This window comes from Ictidomys tridecemlineatus, chromosome 1 (assembly GCF_052094955.1).
Source record: "Ictidomys tridecemlineatus isolate mIctTri1 chromosome 1, mIctTri1.hap1, whole genome shotgun sequence".
Taxonomy (NCBI): domain Eukaryota; kingdom Metazoa; phylum Chordata; class Mammalia; order Rodentia; family Sciuridae; genus Ictidomys; species Ictidomys tridecemlineatus.
In genome coordinates, this window is record NC_135477.1 from 42,006,284 (window position 1) to 42,029,559 (window position 23,276).

At 35.5% G+C, this 23,276-nt stretch overlaps 1 long non-coding RNA gene across 1 annotated transcript in view; it reads right to left on the bottom strand.

The window, feature by feature from the left end:
• The window catches only part of LOC144375190 (uncharacterized), an 84,738-nt gene extending 61,789 nt beyond the window's left edge, over positions 1-22,949 (bottom strand). The window contains exons 1-2 of the long non-coding RNA XR_013434676.1: positions 22,872-22,949; positions 18,269-18,496 (exon numbers count right to left, since the gene is read on the bottom strand). This is a non-coding gene — a long non-coding RNA (uncharacterized LOC144375190). The remainder of the gene's footprint in view (positions 1-18,268; positions 18,497-22,871) is intronic.
• Positions 22,950-23,276: the final 327 nt, after the last annotated feature.

The window sequence follows — 23,276 nt, forward strand, 5'->3', positions numbered from 1 at the left end:
TAAAAGTTAGAAACATTAATGTGTTAGTCCTACAAACTCTATTCCTTACATATCATGCATGCGCATTTATTCAAGTCTTCTCTATATAAACTTTTGTAGTTTTCACCAGAAAAGATTTTCATATCTTTTATTCAATCTAATCCCAGCTTTTTGTTTGTTTGTTTGTTTTAGGTACTTATTACAGTAAATGCAGTATTTTTAAAATTTTTATTTTTTCTTCTTTGTTGCTATATAAACAAAATTGATTTTTAATACCTATTTTATATCAAGTAACTTTACTAATTCATTAACTATTTCTGATAGGCTGTTATTTCTAAAAATTTGGGGTGTGTTTTAGGTACAATAAAATCCTCTACAAATAATGACTATATTTTCCTTCTTTTTCAGATCTCATGATTTTATTTCTGTTTCTTGCCTTATTTCTCTGGCTAAGATCTCCAGTGTAATGATGAATAGAATTAATTAATAGCAAGTATCTGTGGCAGACAAATAAATGACTTCCAGAGACACCCATACTCTAGATCCCAGAATTTCTGAATATGTTATTTTCACAGCAAAAGAAATTTTGTGGATGCTCTTAAGGGTACAAATCTTGAGATTTAGAGATTATCCTAGATGATCCAGGTGAACCCAATTTAATTAAATGTGTTTTTAAAAGTTAAGATTGGTTTCTCAGCTGTGAACTTCATCTCAGCTCTTTCTCTGTGACAATGTCACAGCTCAGAGAAAAGCGTGATGATGTTGCTGCATTTGACGGTGGAAGAGAGAGCCAGAAAGCAGCTAAGAAATGCATGTGGCATACAGAAGCTAAAAATAGCAAGGAAATGGATTCTCCCCTAAAATCTTCAGAAAAAAATCCAACCCTGCTCTGCTGCTCTGTAGAAAAATACTTTGGAGAAGATAATGCTAAGTGAAGTTAGACAATCCCCAAAAAACAAATGCCAAATGTTTTCTCTGATATAAGGAGGCTGATTCATAGTGGGGTAGGGAGGGGGAGCATGGGAGGAATAGACAAACTCTAGATAGGGAAGAGGGGTAGGAGGGGAGGGGAAGGAGGATGGGGATAGAAATTATGGTCGAATGTGATGGACATTATTATCCAAAGTACATGTATGAAGACACTAAATGGTGTGAACTTACTTTGTATACAACCAGAGATATGAAAAATTGTGCTCTATATGTATAATATGAATTTTAATGCATTCAACTGTCATATATTTAAAAAATAATAATAAAAGTTAAAAAAAAAGAAAAATACTTTCCTTTTGAGAATTAGCTTTTGACTTGATAGAAAATGAACATTTAAAATGACCCTCCAAGCTCTAACACAACCTAAGCTGCAAATCATAAACAGAGTGTTGTCTGGCTAAACAATCATAAAGTTGGGCATGCACAGTAGTACTCTGTTCTCAGTTGAAAATAGTATATATGATATTGAGATCAAGCAGGACTTGCAGGCACAAGTACATTGCAAGGGGACATGGCTCAAATTCTCATGGACCCTACTACTGCTATAAATCCTCTCTCTCCTGGCCCACAACAGTGGCTTCACCTGCAGTTTCTTTTGACTAATTGGCTAAGAAAAATAAAACTTCTGTTTAAGGCTTACAAATAACTGTGCATCATATGCAACATACCCAAAAGTGGATGCCTGTGACACCACATCTCTTTCTGGACATTCTTGGAAGACAATAGTCAACAGGCATCCTCCAGTGATCAGGAATGTTAAGCAATGTTGAGTAATGCATTGATGTTTATTTTTCTCAAAAGTAGAAAAAAAAAGTGAGTTGAGGAGCTAGAGACAATGGCTTATCTGAATAGTCAGATGTTTGGAAAGAACATGATTGGAAAATTGTTGACCAATTCTGAATAAGAGGTATGTACATAGATCCCTCTGAATTGGTAAAAAATGTGAAGACACTTGGGTCATATCTAAATTATTACCAAATATAGTCATCCTCCGTAAAAGAGGATTTTGATTTTCAAAATAAAATCAGTAAGATGACTTACTTGGATGCACACCAGCCAGCCTCTGCCCCACCATGTCATTACCCAGTAGGCTCATGGTCACAGTGGCAGTAAATGAGGTTATCAAAATGGATTTCCACTCATCAAAACCAACTGGTGATAGTCATGTTATGTGCCCACTCTACAGGAGCAGAGACCTACACTGAACCTTTGATAGGGCATCCATCCCTGGGATGATCAACCACTTACTTGGTGGTAAGATGATTATATAATGGACCACTATCATCATGAAAGGGGTGTAACTGTTCTCTTTAGAAAAAGCACTCTAGCTGTGGATTTGCCTGCACACAATGCTTCTGCCAAAACAATCATCCATGGACTTAACAACACCTTATCCACTGACACTGTATTCTGAAAGTGATGTGCAGTAATGAGCTGATGCTTACAGAATTCAATGGTCTTGCTAGTTTTCCATTGTGCGGAAGCATCAAGCCTGATGCTTGATGTCCCTTTGAGGATACAGTTACAGAACTAAGGTTATGTGGCTGTGCCATCCAGGTATGAAGCAATGCCTTCCATGAACTTCCATGAACTTCCCTAAACAACATCCAGTACATAGCTAAAATTCATGGATCCTGAAATCAAAGAATAGAAATATGATTGTTCCCTTCATGGTTACCCTTAGTGATTCTTGCTACATAGCTCCACATAGAGTCAAATTTGATAAATGTTCCATGGACACTTGAAAACAATATCCATTATCTTACTCCTCGGTAAAAGTTTCTAAATTTTATTAGTTTATTAGTTCAAAAACTTTAGTTATATCTTTCAAATATTCCATATTCTTTCACTGTGATTATAGATTATAAATTTATCTAGTTCTTCTTTCTAGTCTCCCAATTTTTGTTTTACACTTTTGAAGCTATGTTACTATGTGAGAAAAATTATTTATTTTTAATTCATATAAAATATTGAATGTATTCATGGTATACAGAATCATATTTTGATAACTGTAAACAATTTGTAATTAGCCAATCAGGGTAATTAGTACATCTACCACCTCAGTTATCATTTCTTTTATTGTGAACATTCAAAATCCTTTGTTATAGCGATTTTGAAATTCACAATGTTATTTTAACTATAGTCATCCTATATACTATATAACATAAAACTTATTTCTTCTATCCAACTAAAATTTTGTATCCCATAACCAACCTCTTTCTATCTTTCTCTCCTCTTCCCAGTCTTTGGTAAACACTATTCTACTCTCCACTTCTATGAGATCAACTTATTTACCTTCTACATACGAGTGAGAATATCAGTATCTGTTATTCTGTGTCTGGCCTATTTCATTTAACATAATACCCCACAGACTTATCCATGTTGCCACAATACAGGATTTCATTCTTTCTATGTCTGATTAATATTTCACACATGAACAAAATTTGGAAACTTTCATATATTTCTGACATACTTTGTAAAATATTTGTCTTTATTTCAAAGATTACATTTTGTCTATTGGACTGCAGCTATCTTTTTAGAGAGCATTTGCATACCTTTTTCATCCTTCTAATTCTAACTTCTCAGTGTCTTTATGCATAAGGATGTCTCTCGAATGAAGAATTTTGGTGGGTTTTGATTTCCATAGAGTCCATCAATTTTAGTCTATTAAATGAATTTTCTATAATTTCTGATATATTTTTATTTATAACTGTCATCATTCTATTTTTTGTGAATTTTTCAAAAAGATAAATGGCAGCAGAATGCATTACAATTCTTATTACACATATACAGCACAGTTTTTCTGGTTGTATACAAAGCATGTTGACACCAATTCGTGTCTTCATACTTGTACTTTAGATAATGATGTCTATCACATTCCACTATCCTTGCTAATCCCCTGCCCACTCCCTTTCCCTCCTTCCTCTCTGCCCTATCTAGAATTCATCTATTCCTCCCATGGTCCCCCTCCCTACCTCCCTACCTCCCTACCCCACTATGAGTCAGCCCCCTTATATCAGAGAAAACATTTGGCATTTGTTTTTTGGGGATTGGCTAACTTCACTTAGTATTATCTCCTCCAATGCCATCCATTTACCTGCAAATACCAAGGTTTTGTTCTTTCTTGATGCTGAGTAAAATTCCATTGTGTATATATGCCACAATTTTTTATCCATTCATCCACTGAAGGGCATCTAGGTTGGCTCCACAATTTAGCTATTGTGAATTGTGCTGCTATAAACATTGATATGTCTGTGTCCCTGTAGTAGGCTATTTTTGAGTCCTTTGGATATAGATCGAGGAGAGGGGACACCTGGGTCAAATGGCGGTTCCATTCCCAGATTTTCAAGGAATCTCCATGCTGCTTTCCATATTGACTGCACCAATTTCCAGTCCCACCAGCAATGTATGAATGTACCTTTTTCCCCACATCCTCGACAATACTTATTGTTGTTTGTCTTCTTAATAGCTGCCATTCTTACTGGAATGACATGATATCTTAGAGTAGTTTTGATTTGCATTTCTATAATTACTAGAGAAGATGAACGTTTTTTTTCATATATTTGTTGATTGATTGTATATCCTGAGAAGTGTCTGTTCGGGTCCTTGGCCCATTTGTTGATTGGGTTATTATTATTTTTTTTTTTGGTGCTTTGCTTTTTGAGTTCTTTATATACCCTTGAGATTAGTGCTCTATCTGATGTGTGAGGGGTAAAAAATTGCTCCCAGGATGTGGGCTCTTTGTTCACTTCACAGATTGTTTCTTTTGCCAAGAAGAAACTTTTTAGTTTGATTCCACCCCATTTATTGATTCTTGGTTTTAATTCTTGTGTTATAGGAGCCTTATTCTCTCCTCTTTTACATTTCTTTCGCATTTCTTGTATTTTTTTGATTAATCATCATTTGTATTATTTTATTTTCCCTTTATAGAGATTTTAATTAAGTATTCTTTATTGCTCCTTTTAAAGGTTTACTTTTGATTATATTAGGATCTTTACTCATACCACTTTATTATGAATTAATACTCAGAACACTTGAGTTCCCCTCCTGATTTCATGTGTGTGTGTGTATATATATACACACACACACATTATGTTTATCCAGAGATTGACTCTCTTCATTGTTTTTCCTTCATTTCCTTCATTTATTTCTATGACTATTTTCCTGCTCTATTGGTGTTTCTTTTAGTGGGTCAATGTTAGTAATTAAGTTAATTTTTCTGTGTATGCAAATATCTTCAAAATGCCAAAACTTTTAAAAAATTGTTCTTGATACATTGAGAATTCTTTATCAGAAGCTGAGTTTATTTTGTTATTGTTGTTTTAAAGATGTATTTCAGTCATATCCTGGTTTCATTCATTTCTTTTGAGGAGACAGCATCAGTCTATTGGTCTAAGGAACTTCCTATCTAATGTATTCTTCTCTATATACTTCTAAGAATATCCTTTTTGGCTTTTGCCAATTTTATTATAATGTTTTTATGTATCTTTTTCTTGGTATTTTCATGATTCTTGAATCTGTAACAAGGGTTTTTTTTTTTTTTACACTTATAGAAAATACCCAGCCTTATTTGCCCTGGTCTCAGGAATTTGAGTTGCACATATGTTAGATTTTCTCACCACATCCATTTGTCTTTTCCACTCACATATTTTCTGTCCTTTTTCTTCTGTGCTTCAGCCAGACATTGATACTCAGTCAGGGACGTTTTCACTGACCAGTATACTGATCCTCTTTTCTGCTAGATGTAATATAATGTTAAACTCATCTATTAAATTTTTACTATTATTTCATCTTTCAATAATTACATTTGCACTTTAATAAAAGCCATTATTATCTATTTTCTCAAAACTATTTGTCACCGCTACTTTTAAGTCTGTCTTTCACAACTCTAATACCTTGATCCTCTGTGGGTCTTTTTTTTTTCCCCTCTTTTGGTCATTATTATTGGAATGTCTGGTAATTTTTGATGGATTGCTGGACATTTTACATGATGAACTAGAGAGTCTTCAGAAGGTATTATCTTCCCGTAGACATGCTTCACTCTACCTTTGGTGGACACAGTACAGTCAGGCAAATTTCACCTAACCAGGGTCTGGCCTGACTTAATTTGAGTTACAGTTTTCGTGAAGTTTTACTTTTTGTGGTTCTCCTTTGCCCTTACCCTGTACTTTCCTGAGGGGTCTTATTAAGGCTTGCTTTTTTGTGCATTCTGAAGGGTGATTTTTATCAGCATCATGCAATGGTAGAAAACTATGATTTTCATGAGCTTTCTGCTCACCATCTAATATTCCTGCCTATAATTTAAGAATTTGGCAAATGCCTCATGGACAAAAATGGTTCCATGTGGATCTAAATTTTCTATGCCATCCTGTCCCAACTCCATACTCTGGTTACTTTGCATCTCCAAACTTTAACTTTTGCCCCTCTGGTTCTGTGAGATTGCCAAAGTTTCTGCTGGCTTCTTTCCCATTTAACTACAATCTTCTCCCTGGTTCTTTTCTTGCAGAATCAACACTGCTTCGTACCAAGAATAGGCAATGCCCTGAGGAAAAAAGGAGTTACAGTTGTCTACAACCCCAAGGTTTTCTTCTCTCCAGGATCTTGGGCATTTAAAGCCTGATTGGTTCAATAGCTATCAGATGCCTTCAAAAACTTTTCTCTGCTTTCTGGAGAGCTTTTAATTCTATCATATCTCCAGAGTCTTATTTTTAAAACCTCTTCAAATACTCTGGGAATGAATAATTTTCTGCCATTTGTCATTTTCACCAAAAATATACCTAATATTTATTTTGTTATATTTGACAACTATATAGTTGCTATTATGTAAGTAGGACCATAATTTATTTTTTCAGTGTCTTCTCAATGGATGGTCTTTTGAAAGTTTTTATTATTAACATTTTCAACATGAATAAAAATACAAATAACACAATGAATATCCATATACTCACCCCCTAGATTCAACCGTGGGAGGGCTTTATCACACTCCCTAAATTCTTCAGCATGCATATTTCATTAATAAGGATATTTCTTCTTTTCTTCTTTACCATCCTAACATGTTGGACAGTTTTGTCTAGTATTAGAGAAAATCTGTTTTAGTCAGGTTATTTTTGTTTGTTTGTTTGTTTGTTTGTTTGTTTGTTTTCTGTGACCCAAACACCTGACAAGCAATTTTAAAGAAGGAAAAGCTTCTTTGGGACACACAGTTTCAAAGGTCTTAGTCCATAGACAGTCAACTCCATTGCTCAGGACCTGAGGTGAGGCAGAACATACTTTCAGAAAAGTGTGATGGATAGAAGTATTTCAGAACATTACAACAGGAAGTTAAGAGAGAGAGAGACCTCTTCTCACCTGGACAAAATATAAACCCCAAAAGCATGCCCCTAGGGACCCATCTCATCCAGCCACACCCTACCTACCTATAGTTGCCACCCAGTTAATTCCTATCAGGGAATTAATGCATTGATTAGGTTAAGGTTTCATAGCCAAATCATTTTACCTCTAAACTTTCTTGCATGTAAGCTTAGAGGGGACACCACATATCTAAATCATAACAATATCAATACACAGTAGTTCTTATTTATCTGAGGGGGACATTTTCCAGGACATCCTGTAATGCCTGAAATCATGGGCAGTATGGAATTCTGAGGATACTACATCTTCTCCTATCTCTACAGCCCTGTTATGAATAGGATATGAGGTTTCTCCCCAGAAGCACTTGTGTTAGTGCAGGAATGTTCAGAGATGGAATGATTAGGTTATGGGACCTGCAACCTAATCAGTACATCCTTATTTGGAGGATTAACTAGGAGAAAACTGTAGGCAGGTAGGGTGTGACAGGGAAATGGGTCACTGGGGGTATAACCTTGGGGATTATATCTTGTCTTCTTGGCTTCTTCCTCTTTCACTTTGCTTCTTGGCTGCCATGAACAGAGCAGCTTTCCTCTACTCTGGACCACAGCAATGCAGTTGGCGAACCACGGACTAAACTTCTGAAACTGTGAGCCCCGAATAACCTTGTCTTCTTCTAAACTGTTCTTGTCAGAGATGAACAAGAATATCTAATAACAAGAACATCTAATAACAATATTATACAATATAAGAACATACTATAACAAGTTATGTGTAGGTGGATACTTTCTGCCTACCCACCTCCCCATTCTAACTGTCATGCAGCAGGTAGTACATGCAGCAGGGATCTGCTGAACAAAAAGATGATTCACATCCTGGTCAGGACAGAACAAAACAGTGTAAGATTTCATCACACTACTTAAAACAGCATTTTAAAATGCATGAGTTATTTCTGGAATTTTCCATTGAGGATTTTCTCCACCAAAGTTATCTAAAACCACAGAAAGAAAAACTGTAACTAAGAGGGGAATACAGTCCTATAGTTATAGTTTGGCTAACTTATGCTTATATATTCACAATGTATTCTAAGTAGTAGGATTGCTGGTTCAAAACACAGATATATTTAAAATATTGATAAATTACTAACATATTGTTCTCCAGAAGATTTGCACCAATTTGCACTCCCAACAAACTGTCTATGGAACTCCTTTGAAGGAGAGAGCTTTTGATATTTCTCTCTGGGTGTCTCATCTGGTGATCCCAGCATCCTGTGAAATTCAAAACATGTCAATTAGCACTTGAAAGTCACCATCTCTGTTAAGGCACCCAGAGCTTCTTGAACCCAGGGTTGGTTTTCAGAACCTTAAGCATCCTCTAAAGGAAACAAACTACAGGAAGACATGAATTCCAAAATCTCAACTCTGATTATCTAACTATATCCAAATCACAAAAGGATCTAGTCAACTGTCTCCAGATAAAAGAAAATTCAGTTTCACAGACACACTATCAAAGAGGAAGGAAAAGGAAAGAAGAGCAGACAGCCAGGCAATCTTATTGGGAGAGATTTTGAAGGAGATCATTCTAGAGCCATTTTAATCCCCATTGCACTCTCAGATCAGAGAACCAAATTAAAGTTTCATTTCACAAATGCAAGAAAAAAAAATATGATAGCCACAAAACTATTTGTTTTAGATAAAACAATGATTAATAAGTCTTATTCCACTTAATAAAGCTAAAAATTAATTGACCCTCTGTAACATCAAACATCCTATTTTAGACACAAAAGAAAATGTCATTTTCCCAAGATGTGATTAAAACCATTTAAGTGTTGCCACAAGGCTGACAAAGGAAATTGGTGGAGAAGAGGAGCCTTCTGAACTCAACTAGTTGTGCAATAAATAATTAATTACAGCAGGATCTTTGTTTTATTTTTTGATTTTATGGAATATTTTCAACCATCATTGAACACGATGCTCTGGATGTTCTCCTACAACTTTATCACATTAGCAACTAACATTTGAAAAGAGTTGACAAAATTGCCAAAGGGTCTGCATATTTGTTTTTAATTTGATCTTCAGGTTTTGTAGATAAGCAAACAAAGCCTCAGGAAAAAATAATTAAATAGACGGTTTCAATATGGCTAAGAATTTTCAAAGCTGAAATTAAACCCACATGATGCCATTTACATTTAAATATTATCTAATTTAAATATTAATAGGAGTTTATAATAGAAGATACAGAAAATCACAAAAGACTTCAACAGCTAATTTTATTTAGAGATAGAGAATATTAATATTTTCCTACCTACAAATAGATGTAAATATCTATAATTATTTATCTTGTATCAAAATAATATTTGCATTATTTTTTTAAACTTTGTAGAAATAAGAGAGACCTGAAAAACAAAACCTTCCTAGTGTGTCACTGTGTGTGTACATGTTGGTGTGTAGCTTTCCAAAAAGGTTTGCATTTATTGATGGGTTGAGAATACACTACACAAAATATGGCACCTTGGCATTTGAAGAAATAGCAGAGGCAGGAGGGCTATCTGATCTTTCCATCTTTTCTCCTGAATCAGACCATAAAATAATTCTGAGCCCTTCTCCCAAAGTAAGTTAGAAGATGACCCTTACCTCAGAGGGTCCTCCCTACTCCTGGAGGAAAGGAAAGTCACTCGGGGACACAGGAAAGGAGCTGAACAAACAAGTCTTGCTAGTTCCCAGTTTATGACCCCTGGATTTCACCCTTTTGTCTTTTGATCATACTTCTGAACGAGTGTCCACAAAAATAGTTCTCTATTTTTCTCTGGGTCTTCATTTCTGAAGGCTCCCGTTAAATAAATCTGTATGTTTTTTTCTTTTTTTAACCTTTTATTATAGGTGCCTCAGCCATGAACTTTGCAATGAATGAGAAATCTTTTCTCTCCTAAGATATGTCCACAAGAATTGCAGGATGAATAAGTGTTTCCTGTTGGAACTTGCTATTTTCATTTAAGTATATATTGAGAGTGGTTTTCCACATCAATAAATATTTCCTGTTTGTATTTATTATGATGGTGCTTTTATCATTATAAAAATAACAAAGAACTTAAGAATTCAAGCAGTTTAAAAAACTTCCCTGCTACTCTATCTCCATCAATAATCTTCATCAACAGTTATATATTCTCATATATAACATATACTTTTCTTTTCATATAAATCAACATGCAAAATATGCACTGTTATGAAGATTCTTTTTTTCACTTAACCAAGTGTTATTGAAACCTTTCATTTTATTATACACATAGGATGTGCCATTAGATGATATATCACAATTACCTCAACTGTTATTATGATAAAATTAATTTTTTAGTGGTTTTATTTGGATATCAAAAATATTCTTTCAATAAACATAACGAATAGTAGCCATAGTAATCATCATAATACTGCTGTTGATAGTAGTATTGTCATTGTTGCTACATAACAGGCATTATTTTAAGTGATTCACGTATATTCACATCAACTTTATAAAGTAATCATTATATTACCTAACTTTTACATATAAGGAAAATAAAGGATTTGGAAATTAAATAAGTAACTTAAATTACTGAAGATAAAATACACTTGCTGATAACTACAAGAATCATTTCTAAAACATTTAAGTCAAATAAAATATACTTTTAAAATTTTGATTAAAATGGCCAAATTGTCTTTTAAATGTGGTTTTACCAATTATATACTCCCAAATCCACTACTCAACAGTGTTGGAAATTGTGAAACTTTGTGACAGTTTAATAGGTGAAAAAATCAAATTATTCTTGTTTATGTTACTTTATTATGAATAATTTCAGGCAACTTTTCACAAAAGTATTAGCAATTTGTAATTATTTTTCTATGTACTGACTATACTATAAATGTTTTATGCTTATAAGGTTGCTTAATATGCTATGAAACATGATTTTGACTGTCATATATTTTGCAAATATGCTTTCCGAGCTTTGCTTTTTAATATTGTTTACAAAATTTTTGCAACTGTATTTTTGAGGCATTTAATTTATTTTTTAAATTTTTTCTATGTTTTTCATTGATACATTAGAGTTGTACATATTGATGGGATTTGTTGTTACATATTTATACATGCACACAATATAACATTTAACTTATTATTTATGTACCCTTTTCATGAAATACTACATATTACTTTTGTAGAAATACTACATATTACTTTTTCACCAAGGGGGGTCAGAAGCAAAAAAGGAAGCACCTGCTCTTCCCAAAGTGAAGCCAAAGTGAAGCCAAAATAAAGTCTTCAAAGTCCAAAAAGGAAGTGCCAAAAAATGTCCTGTCACAAACAGCAACAACTACAACAACAAATTAGATCAACCACCTTTCAGAGGCACAAGGCACTGCAGCTGCAGAAGGAACCCAAATATCCTCCAAAGAGTGCCCCCAGGAGAAACAAGCTCACCTACTCTGCAATCAGCAAGCTCCCCCTGAACACTGAGTGCCAGAGGAAGACAGAAGACCACACACTTGTGCTCACTGTAAATGTCAAGGCCAACAAGCACCAGAGAAAGTTCTGTGACACTGATGGGGCCAAGGTCAACATCCTTGACAATCAGGTCAGGCCTGATGGAGAGAAGAAGACACACTTCCCACTGGCTCTTGATTAGGATGCTTTGGGTGTTGCCAACAAAACTGGGATCATCTAAACTGAACCTGACTAGTGAATTCTAAATATACATTTTTTATCATAAAAAAACTTATTATTTAGCTTTTATACTTTATGTCTGTTTTCATGTCTACTGGATTCATGTGTTCTTCTCCATGTGTCTCTTTTTCTGTTCTTCCCTCCTTCCCTCCCTGCCTCCTTCCTTTCTTTGTTGATAATGGGGTAGGTGGGGTGTTTTGTTTGTTTTGTTTTTTCTTTCTTGTATTTCATTCTATTGCCCTCCATTCAGATAATTGTGTTAATCATGCTCTTCAAAATAAGGCACACAATCATCAAGTTTGCATGTTAGGCCTCCCATTTTTAAAATTTTATTGCATCTACTCTCATTCAATCCCTACTACCTTCCCTCCTCTATAGCAATCTTCTCAAAGATGCCTGATGTATGTTCCTGGTAAAGTCTCATTTGGAGGGAAATGACCAACAACCCTTTCAGATGATCTACCAATCAATCATTCTCATTGCCATCTCTGTTTACATATACAGACTTACATTTACCATGCAATTTGTTATTTTAAATAAAATATTTTAATTTATATAGATGATGTTGCACATAGATATTTCTATTTATTAATAGCATCACACAGCACTGTGTCTTAAAATCTGATCATATGGTTTTATGCCCATATATCACATTTCAATTATCCATTACCATGGATGTAGGCATCCCTGGCCCCTTTCCAACAAATGGCAGTAAATATTCTCACCCTTGTCAGCCTACTATCCTGAGTGAATGGGATCCCTGGCTCCCATAAAATACTCAATCTCCATTTCTCAAAGTGTTGCCAGATGGCTCTACAAAAAGAAGACATCATTTTCCATTTTCAATAGCAGTTAACATTTTCTTTTCTCCATCTTGACCAACACCAGGAATTATCTAACATAACAGTCTTTGCAATATTGAGCAAAAAAATTAGATTTATTTCTTTTAAATTGCATTTCTCTGATTATAACTAAGATTGAGCATCTCTTCAATTTTCGTTAACTATTTAAGTTTTATATCTTTTTCATAGTCTAATCATTGCAGTGCTTGGCAGTTGATGGAGAGACTGATGACTTGAAATGAATTGTTGCCAAAGCCCAATCTCAGGGTAAGCTTCTAAATTCAGTTATGATTTCTCAACTATATGTTCACTTTCAATTCATTATCTGTCTGTCTTCCTAGCTAGGGCTGTTGTAAAACCAAATCCATAGTCCAGTATGGTTTGTTTACCCTGCTGGGCAGTCTGATTGCTCAGAAACTACTTCTGATTGGGCCATATCTAAAGCAAACAAGCTCTTGATTTATTTATTTGTCTGTTTGTTTGTTGTAGATGAACATAATATCTTTATTTTATTTATTTATTTTTATGTGGTGCTGAGGATTGAACCTAGTGCCTCCAAATGCTAGGCAAACGCTCTACTACTGAGCTACAATTTCAGCCCCTTGATTATTTTTAATATCACCTTTGTTTCTAACACTTAAAATTAAACAGAAGTCTTCTCATTCTTTCCCTCTTTCTTCCATAAAAACATTTTTATAGCAGTGTGATAAAATGACCTTAAGGTAAAGTTTGTGACTAAGCCTAGAAAACTGATAATCAACACGAGACCAAGAAATGGAATTTGTGAGGAAATGGATTGGAAAGGTACAAAATAATGAATAAGTGGTGCTGAAAAATGGTTGAAAAGTTTGGAAAGTAATGTGGGGGTGGGGATCAGGTGACAACTGGTTTGGTCCAACAATTACACTCCTAATTTGCCACACAAAACAATTCCAAAGAGTAAACCTAGGCTTTACCCAAAGATATGCACTGTTGTCATGTTTATTTGGGGGCAAGAAAGCTACATTTGAAAAGGAGGTTAATTTGATAATTTGATTATTTTGGGTAAAGCCTGAACTAGGAATTCTTAATTTTATTTTCATTTTTAATTTTATCTTGCTATTTTTGTTATTTTATTTCGTGATAAAGTTTGAAAAAAATATAAGTTAAAAGACATAATCTTTACCTCTTAAGACACAATAAAATTTTCAAATGTCTTAATTGTGTGAGGCAAGGCTTAAGGGATAGAGAGAGTGCTTGGACCAAGTGCAGGTGAAGGAACAAAAAAAACAGCAGCAGTCAGAGCCTCTAGCATCTGAAAATCAGATGTTCACAAGAGCAATTTGGGGTTTATGTATTAAATGGGTCTTCAGGAGCAACTGTTCTAAAATGAAATACGTGCTGAGCATCCTATTAAGAGCCAACACAAAGTCAAGAAATGCTATCTGCATCCATAATTGTAGGACTCAAATTAAAATATCGACCCAGCTTTGCTCCCACAGCACCTGAGCAAGGCGTCCCTTGTTAAAGTCTCTTCTTAGATTGCTGAGCACTGGTAAAGGGAAGCCTTTCACTGAAGGAGGCCGAGATTTCTCTTCTGGCATTCACAACTCTTTTGAGTGTGAGAATACATCTCCACCCTCACATAAATTCATATCCTAATGATGAAGGTAAATGGGTTAACTGTTCAGATTTCATTATGGAATAGTGAGCTTACCCGGGTCTATTTAAATAGGAACACCTGGATGGGAACTAAAAATTTTGACAAATTCCTATATTGCAACCATAGGTCTTCTTTGAAGAGATTTATATTGCCGTCACACGGTGGAGATGGAAAAGTTATTATCTATATGCTGATGATTCCTAAATACTAATCCCCAAGTTAAAACATCTATCTCTGTAGTACAACCCACGTAAATCAATTGTCAACTGGCCATTTCTATCGGAGTATCTTGAAAACACCTGAAAATAATTGCATTCAATAGCAAACACATCACCTTCCCACGCAAGACCTGCTACTCTTCAAATCTCTACCCCACATAACATTACCACTATCCACCCGTCCTCCCAAGCAAAGTTATTCTTGGTTTCTCCCTCTCTCACCTCCCACAAGCAAACTCTCGCTAAATTCCACCCATTATGTCATCTATGTATCGGTCAGATCTATTCCTTTCCCAGCACCCCTTATCATCTTATCATCGTGGGACTTGTTAAGCTTCATGGTAATTGGATGTTTAGATGTGAGTTCACTTGAACCACTGAACAACACGTTCCTCAGAGTTGTGTTGCTTACTATTGTGTTCCCAGAATCTAATCCAGTCTGGAGTATAGAAAGCATTACATAAACATGTTTAAATCACTTAAACTTTCAAATCCGGAAACTTGATCGTAAATAAAAATTCATAGGAGATAAAATTCTACTAAATGATAAAATATTTCCAAAGGCTGAAAATACAGATGAACATAAAAAGAGCCTATTTATTTCATCTTACTACTTAAATAAAATGTGTACTTGGTTCTTTGTTAATGCTGGAAACTGTGCTATAGATCCCCGTAAAATGTATTTTATTATAACAACTTTGTAGATTCCTCACACATAAAGTACTAAGGCTAAAAACAAAATCAAGTACCTTATAAATAACAGTATCTCCTATATTATATTACTTGGTTTTTTTTTTACTAACCCCTTGGGAAATAAATAGGGATATTAAAACTATCATTATTTTACAGATAAGAAATAAAGACTTAGAGGAGATGAAACTCAAATGTGGGTTTCCTTGGTTTTCATTTGAAGTTATCTACATTGTGTTATGAAGTATATAAAATAGATTGTCAAAAAAATGACTTAATCCAGCTAAACCTATCAATATAAGATAATGGACAGAGAAAACTACTTGTTTCATTTTAAATAAGAATCTGAGTCTTAGCCAAAACTAAAATTCCCCAAACTACACCTCTAGATGTTTCCTTCCCCTGAAGATGCTCAAAACAATATATACATTAAATTAAATTCATATTAAACTTGGGACCCCCCCAATTGACTTCTTAGTTTTTTAAGCGATATACATTTAAATAACAATTTAAAAGGCCACATTTAGGGCTGGAGATGTGGCTCAAGCAGTAGCACGCTCAAGGCCACATTTAAATGTTTGCATTACTTCCCCTGGCTCAAAATCAGATGAGGGGATGTTATTTTTTTTGGGGGGGGGACAAAATTCTATATAAAAGAGAAGTTTGGTCACCACAACACAGCAGTATTTGGATTTTGGTTTGCATCTTTCTCCACTAGAATCCTCTTCTGTGAGTACTTAATTCAATCCATGGAAAATCTGTTACAAGACCACCAAGGAAAAACCAGAATACATTGTTCCTGACTCTGATCTCTGCAGTTAGCAATGCAAACAGCATTCCAATGGGTTTATGCTAAGTGGTTAAGCACATAGTTTTGGAGAGGAACATCTTGGATTCTGGTCCTAGCTTCATAAAAACCTATTTTAGAGTCCTGAACAAGTTGCATAAGTTGCCTAAACTTGTTTTATAATTTATAAATTTTCTATAATTATTCAAAATACTATCCATCACGCAGCTAACAAAGTGTCAGACATATAAGTTATTAATAAGCTTACCAGCAGTTCTTAAGAGCAGAATTACATGTAGTCAAATGTGGGAGAAGCCTTAACAATCACTTATCTAGCCCAGCATTTTATCAGCTTATAAACCAATTACCAGAGAGTAACAAGTAATTGGTTCAAACCCACAGACTTAGATTTTCAGTGCAGCAGGGGCTTCCTGCGGTCAAAGAGTGACTCTCAGGGCTTCTTTATCACTGATTTCTGGGCATCACTTCCAGCGTTTCTGATTGAGTAGGTCTAAGTCAGATCCAGCAATATTTGTGTTTCTTTTTTCTTTTCTCTCTCTCTCTCTTTTTTTTTTTTTAAACCAGAGACTGAACCCAGAAGGGGCCTAACCACTGAGCAATATACCCAGCCCTTTTTAATTTTGAGATAGGTTTTCACTAAATTGCTTACAGTCTCATCAAGTTGCTGAGGCTAGCCTCAAAGTTGTGATCCTTTTGCCTCAGCCTCCCCAGCCGCTTGGATGACAGGGGTACACCACCATGCCCAGCTAATTTTTGCACTTCTGACAAGTTCCCAGCTGATGCCAATGCTGTTGGTACACAGCCCACATTGCAGTGATTTTTCTACTGTGCTGCACAATACTACTCCATATTCCTGTGGCAATCAGGGTGGGTCAGTGTCCCATCCCAGTTGGCCTAGGTTGTGTGCTTCATGAGCCAGAGTTAAAAATCATTTTAACATATATACTGATTTTATTTCATTCTATCACATAATGATGAGCTTAAAGACTAATACATTGTCGATCTGGTCTCCCTAAAGTCTGTATATGGGGAGGAACTGAGAATGACTTCACTATCAGCCCATCTGACACCGTAGTCTGTCTACATTCTTACTCCAATTTCAAATTTAGCATCCTTTCCATTATTCCACATTGAATGAAACTCTGCTCCTCATTAGACAGTGTTAGTAGCATCCAATTGGTAGTAGGGAGTGAGAAGTGAAGATTACATATTAAAATGACACCTTTCTTTAGGCAGTTAGAATCCAGGGGAGAGACAACTGTGCCCTTTGTACAAATCAAGGCAAAGCATTGGATCAAGGCTGCATCCCAGGAACTACCGAGTGCAGGAGATGGGAGAAGAGGTAGGAGGAAAGTGGATGGAGCTTAGAGGAGGAAAGGTAAGAGTGAGGCAGTTCAGCAATAGGGAGGCCTTTGGCAAGCCCTGTGTTGAGCCTTAGCTCCAACACCTTCCTCTGGAATCTATGAGCAAGGCACATTGTCTTCTGGACCTTTGGGATTATCATACTGCCTGCCTGTGGAGTTGGAAACTCTTTGAAGGTTAGCATTGGATTTTTTTTTTTTCTGTTTTCATAACAGTGTTTTACCAGGACCTGAGAAAAATATGGGCCTTATTGTAGACATCCTATGAGCATTTATTAAATAAACTAGTGAGGATGAGTGAACATTAAATGAGATAATAGATGCAAGGCAGTATAGGACTTCATTCTTCCTAAGACCTTCAGTGTATGCTATTTACTACTATCATTTTTATTAAAGACTAGAAACCAGTATCATAGGATGAAGAACTTTGTGAGCAATGACATGAAGATCTGAAATCATGTTAACACAACTATTTCCGTATTAGTTATATGGTTAAAAAGAATAGTATCGCCTCCTTTGAAAGGTGACTTGTTTCCTCTATCAGGACTAATAGGATCTAAATCCTCACTCCTGAGTTTCAAATTTATATAAAATTTACTACACATAGATCAGCTGAATTACCAAGGAAAGGCTTAGGTTTTCATCCTTATTGTTATTTATCAGTGTTCTTTTTGTTTACTTTGTGAAAAGCACTAACTTACTGAGATTCTGCAATCCAAGGAAAGCCTTCGTTGACGGAAGGCAAGTTCCAGGTACTCCTCATACTTGCTTTTGTTGACTTTCGAGAGTTGTTTTCTTTGTTGTGTGGTAGGAATTCATTGATTTTGAGTTGTTTTTCACTCACAAGTTAGAACTCTAAAAATCTAGTGGAACTTTCAGAATTTGTGAATATTTCTTCTTAGAAACAGTAAAGGATTTCTTAGCTTGAGCTATAAAGAGAAAGAAATAATAAAAAATTCAGGCAAGGATTTTTTTATGTTAAAAAAGTCAATGTGATATTTAATATGCTTAATTTTCTTACTTGATTTGATAGGCTAAAAAAAATCATAAGGGAAATCAAATCTTATCTTTTAATGGGTAAATGCAAAAAGAAGTCCTTTCTCAGTTTGTCCTGAGGCTTTGCATGTGTTTTCTGGAAATAAGTAGAGAGCTGATTTAGCTAGAGCTCAAAAAGGAAGTTTACAATTTTGTTTTCAATGAGTACATTTTTCTTGCTTTCTCCACCGCCATAGAATTCATTCTTAACCATATCAAATAACCTGAGATCTCACTGTGAAATAAGCTATGAGAGTAACAAATCTTTGTTTACTCCAAAATAAATATTATTCATCTATTTTCCTCCTTCGTTCATTTTATTTAAATTTTGTAACCAAATCCATCGTGTCTATGTTATCACCGGACCCAAAGTATCTTCCTGTGGTTCTGCAAGAAAGGAACTGCGGGGAAGAAAAGCTAATTTTTCCCTCCACGCTTCATGAATTCATAGCTGGGACTCCCTATAACAAAAGACAGAACAGCAAGAGAAAAACAAACAGAAGTGTCACATGTGCACAAATGGTCCTGACTTAAGATGGTTCAACTTACAATTCTTCAACTTTACAATGGTTTGAAAGCAATACAAATTTAGTAGAAAGTGTACATTGGATTTTAAATTTTGATTTTATCCCAGGCTATCAATATGCATGATGCTAGGCAGTGGCAAAGAGCTGCAGCTTCCAATCAGCCACAGGATCACAAGGGTAAACAGTTGACACAAAGTGACTAAGCTATGGTGTTGACACCAGTGGTGAGAATCAGGGCCAATTCCCTCCCCACCTTTTTGAAGGTAGAATACCTTAGAAACACCAAGGCAAGCTTAAGAAGCTTTATTGAAAGGATGGAACAGTGAGAGAGAGACAGAGACTACTCTGCAGAGGAGGGGGCCCAAGGGTGTGCGAGTGTCCTGCCCCTTTTATATATTTTAGATTTCCTTTGTTCTAATGCCCTTTCCTGGCATCCTGCCTACAGGATCCAAAACGCCAGTGACCCAAGGGCTGGAATAAAGCCCCCAAAGGCCGGAAGGGAGTCACCCAGGGCTACTCATTAACAACTCCTTGCAAAGAGGAACAATCTCCCAGAGGCTGGTAACCTTAGCAACAGATTGGAGGAGGGGAAGTGTCCTGAAAGGATTAACATTTTATTTTCTTTCCTTTCTGAATCAGCCCCCTCTTCCCAGTTCAACCTGATCATCCGTTCTGTTCTCTATACTGACTGTGCTTTTGCCTCAGTGTTTGATATGTTAGGTATATTAAATGTATCTTCAACCTACAGTATTTTCAACTTATGATAAGCTTATCAGAATGTAATCACATTATAATTAAGGAGAATCTATACCCCCTGTATACATTGGAGATGATATAGCAAAGAGTCAATCTCTAGCCTAGAACTCAAAAAAGAGTTTCTTAGACTTTAGGCTTAACTATATCCCTGAGAGTCAGTTGACCATTACCCTAACAAAGTCTTCAGATAATCAACTTATAAAGAGAAAAGGCTTATTTTGATTCACAGTTTAGGAGGTTTTAGTTTGTAATCAACTGGTCTCTTGGTTCTGGATCTGTTGTGACAAAATATATCATGGTGGAAGCATGTAGTATAGAAGACCACTCAGCTCATGGCCAAAGGCAAGGGAGAAGAAGGGGTGGGATCTCACTGTCCCCTTTAAGGGCACACTTCTGTAATCTAGGGCTTCCCACTTCCCCTTACTTCTTGAAGTTTCCACAGCTTCCCACTAGGAACAGGCTAAGAACCAACCCTTATATGCATGGACCTTTGAGTGACATTTAAGATCCCAACTACAGCACCATCCATCTTCTCTGAAACAAAGAAAAAAGGGTGTAGAGAAAGCCTCATTCAATGATAAAACAAAAGTAAGGTCTAACTTGCTTTTATAAGTCTGATGTCCTCTCCGCTGACTAAGTCTCTCTGCTGATTGAAGGGACACTCCCTGCATTTGAAGGGAGGGAGTTGCACTACCAAATGGGAATTTCTTAGAGGGATGAATATTTCTCTTGTTGGCAAAATGGAAACTTCTCAGGGCTTCTCCTGTGTCTACAGTCACTCAAAAGAACAGCTCAAAGACATCTTTATGCCAAGGGGGCATATTTTGGGATTGCATATTCTGGTCTCCTACAACCATATTTTGGGGTGACATGTCCTCAATCCTAGCCAAATGGACATGTCTACAATACCCTTAATGGTGTATCTCTTCTGTTCCATGACAACAACCCAGAATTAAAAACTAACGATGGTGATCAAAGCAGTTGTGAATCAGAATGATGTGACTCCTACCAAGACAAGTTCTCCATACAAACTCTCTGAATATGAGCTGCTGAGACCAATGAGGGAAAACCTGCAGAAAGAGACCTCCAGTTGCCATTCTCCATCCCTCATTTTTCTACTCATTTATTTAAATAGAATAAATCACCTTATGTTATTTTTTTTATGACTTGTGTTCTCCAAGATCAAATCTCTGAAGAAAGAGGTAAAACTTACAACCTGAAAGCTAATACTCAGAGAAAAGTGATTTCAAAATCATGGGTCACTGTCTTTGAAAAATAGAATAATAATTAGATTTTCCACATGAATTCAAATTATACAAAGAGGTTAAAGATTCAAATGCACTTAAAAGAAAAAAAATAGATGGTTCACAAATGTAGGTACAAGTTAAAACTCAGTGGTAAGTAAATACATAAAAGTGAAAATCACATGAATTGGCCCATGAAAAACTGTAGTTTCAAATGCTTGTATTTAATAGCATTGTTTATGCAAGAAGAAATATGTTCCATCCTTTATAATCACCAATTATATAGAACATATATAATAACTGCTATTATATATAATAATGTATGTATGCATAGAAATTTCATAGCTTCAAGTTGAAATCTATATATCAAATTATAAACCATTTATTTCTGGGTGATGGAATTATCAGTGATTTTTATTTCTTCTTTTGGATTATCCATACTTTCTACCTTTTCTACAATATATATGCATTTCCTTTGTAACACAAAAATATTATTTTCAATATAAAGTAATAAATTCCTCTTATAGGTCTACAAAAGTAGATTATTAAAAAGTCTTTTAATACTCCAAAACTCCACAAATAGTTCCTGAAATTTTGAAAAAATGCACCATAAACATTTGTGAAATTGTCTTGAACATAAGTTATTGGGATAGTTATATTCCCTCTACAGTTAGAATTCAGAAAAAAAATTTAGTACCATTGCATTTCACTCCAAAAGTAACCATGGCAAAGGCTTTCAGGGAACATCACATGGAATCACAGAAGATCTGAGTTTGGAAGTAACTTTGCTTAAATTTTGAGAATTCTCTTATAGTCACCTTCTTGTGAAAGTCTCAAGGTAGGCAGCAGAATGCAACAGACATGAGTAGGTCAATATGTAAATCAATGGAAGTGTAACTGATGTGATTCTGCAATCTGTATATGGGGTAAAAATGGGAGTTCATAACCCACTTGAATCCAAGTGTGAAATATGCTATATCAAGAACTATGTAATGTTTTGAACAACCAACAATAAAAAAAAGAAAAAGAAAAAGAAAAATTAAAAAAAAAAGAAAGTCACAAGGTAAAATTTCATGAAGTTGAATATTTGATGTAGACAATGGATCTTCCTCTTCCAATTCAGGCCCCTCTTATAGACATAATTAAGTTTTGGTCCCTGGTACTACTATAAAAGCTTGCTGCTTTTGGTATATAGAAGCCAATACTACAGCACTAGGTTTCTGCAAAAAGAAAAAGTTTCATTATGTAGCCAACCAGCAAGGAAGTCAGATCTGCCTCCCTATCATTTGGTAACCGAAGAATGTATAGGAATGTAGAAGGGGAAAGTTACTACCATTTAGATGGGTGAAAAGAAGTTCTTTGGTGCAGGGATAGGCAGTTCATGCCTCTTCACAGTCACATGTTCACTTTTGAGGATGGTTATTGTGATTTGAAGTGATTTTAATCTTATGACATCAAGGTCAGTGCCAGAGGAGCTAGCTGCTTTTGTTCATGTTCATTCTTGAAAAGCTGGTTTTGAACCACCCAGCTTCTAGAGACTTTTCCTGAAAGACAACTTTAGCACTTCATTATTTAAGGCATTTATGCCCAAGTATGTCCAGGCTGTCACTGGTTTCAGTATCAGATTCTGTAGTAATGCTAGGGCTCAAAAAGTGATACCCCAAAGCATGGCCTCTAGACATTCGTGGCACATGGAGGTAAAAAACTGATCCAAGCTACCACAGACCCAAGTTCCCTCTGACCTTCTCTCGTCTCCCCCACTTGAGTGCAGGGGGGATATTTTCTCGGAAGTTTCTTCTTCTGCAATAAATATGGGATCTGCCAAAAAAGGAACAAAATTACCTTCAGTCCTCATGTTGAAATTTACTCAAGGGAAATGAAATTCATATATTTGAATGAATTTGAAGAGACTGAAAGTCAAATGCCACTCTTAGAGTCCAGAGGACTCTGTCCCAGGTAATTGTGTGTTATGTGGCCACATTCATCTTCCATAAAATTTATTTATTACCCTTTTAAGTTATCTAACCTCCTATTTTTCTCTCCTCTGTGGAGAAGGAAATACACGTTTCTGATTCTGTGGGGTTATTGTGTGGTTACCTTTCTGTAATGTCCCCATGCATTCAAAGAAATTTATATGAGATTCTCAG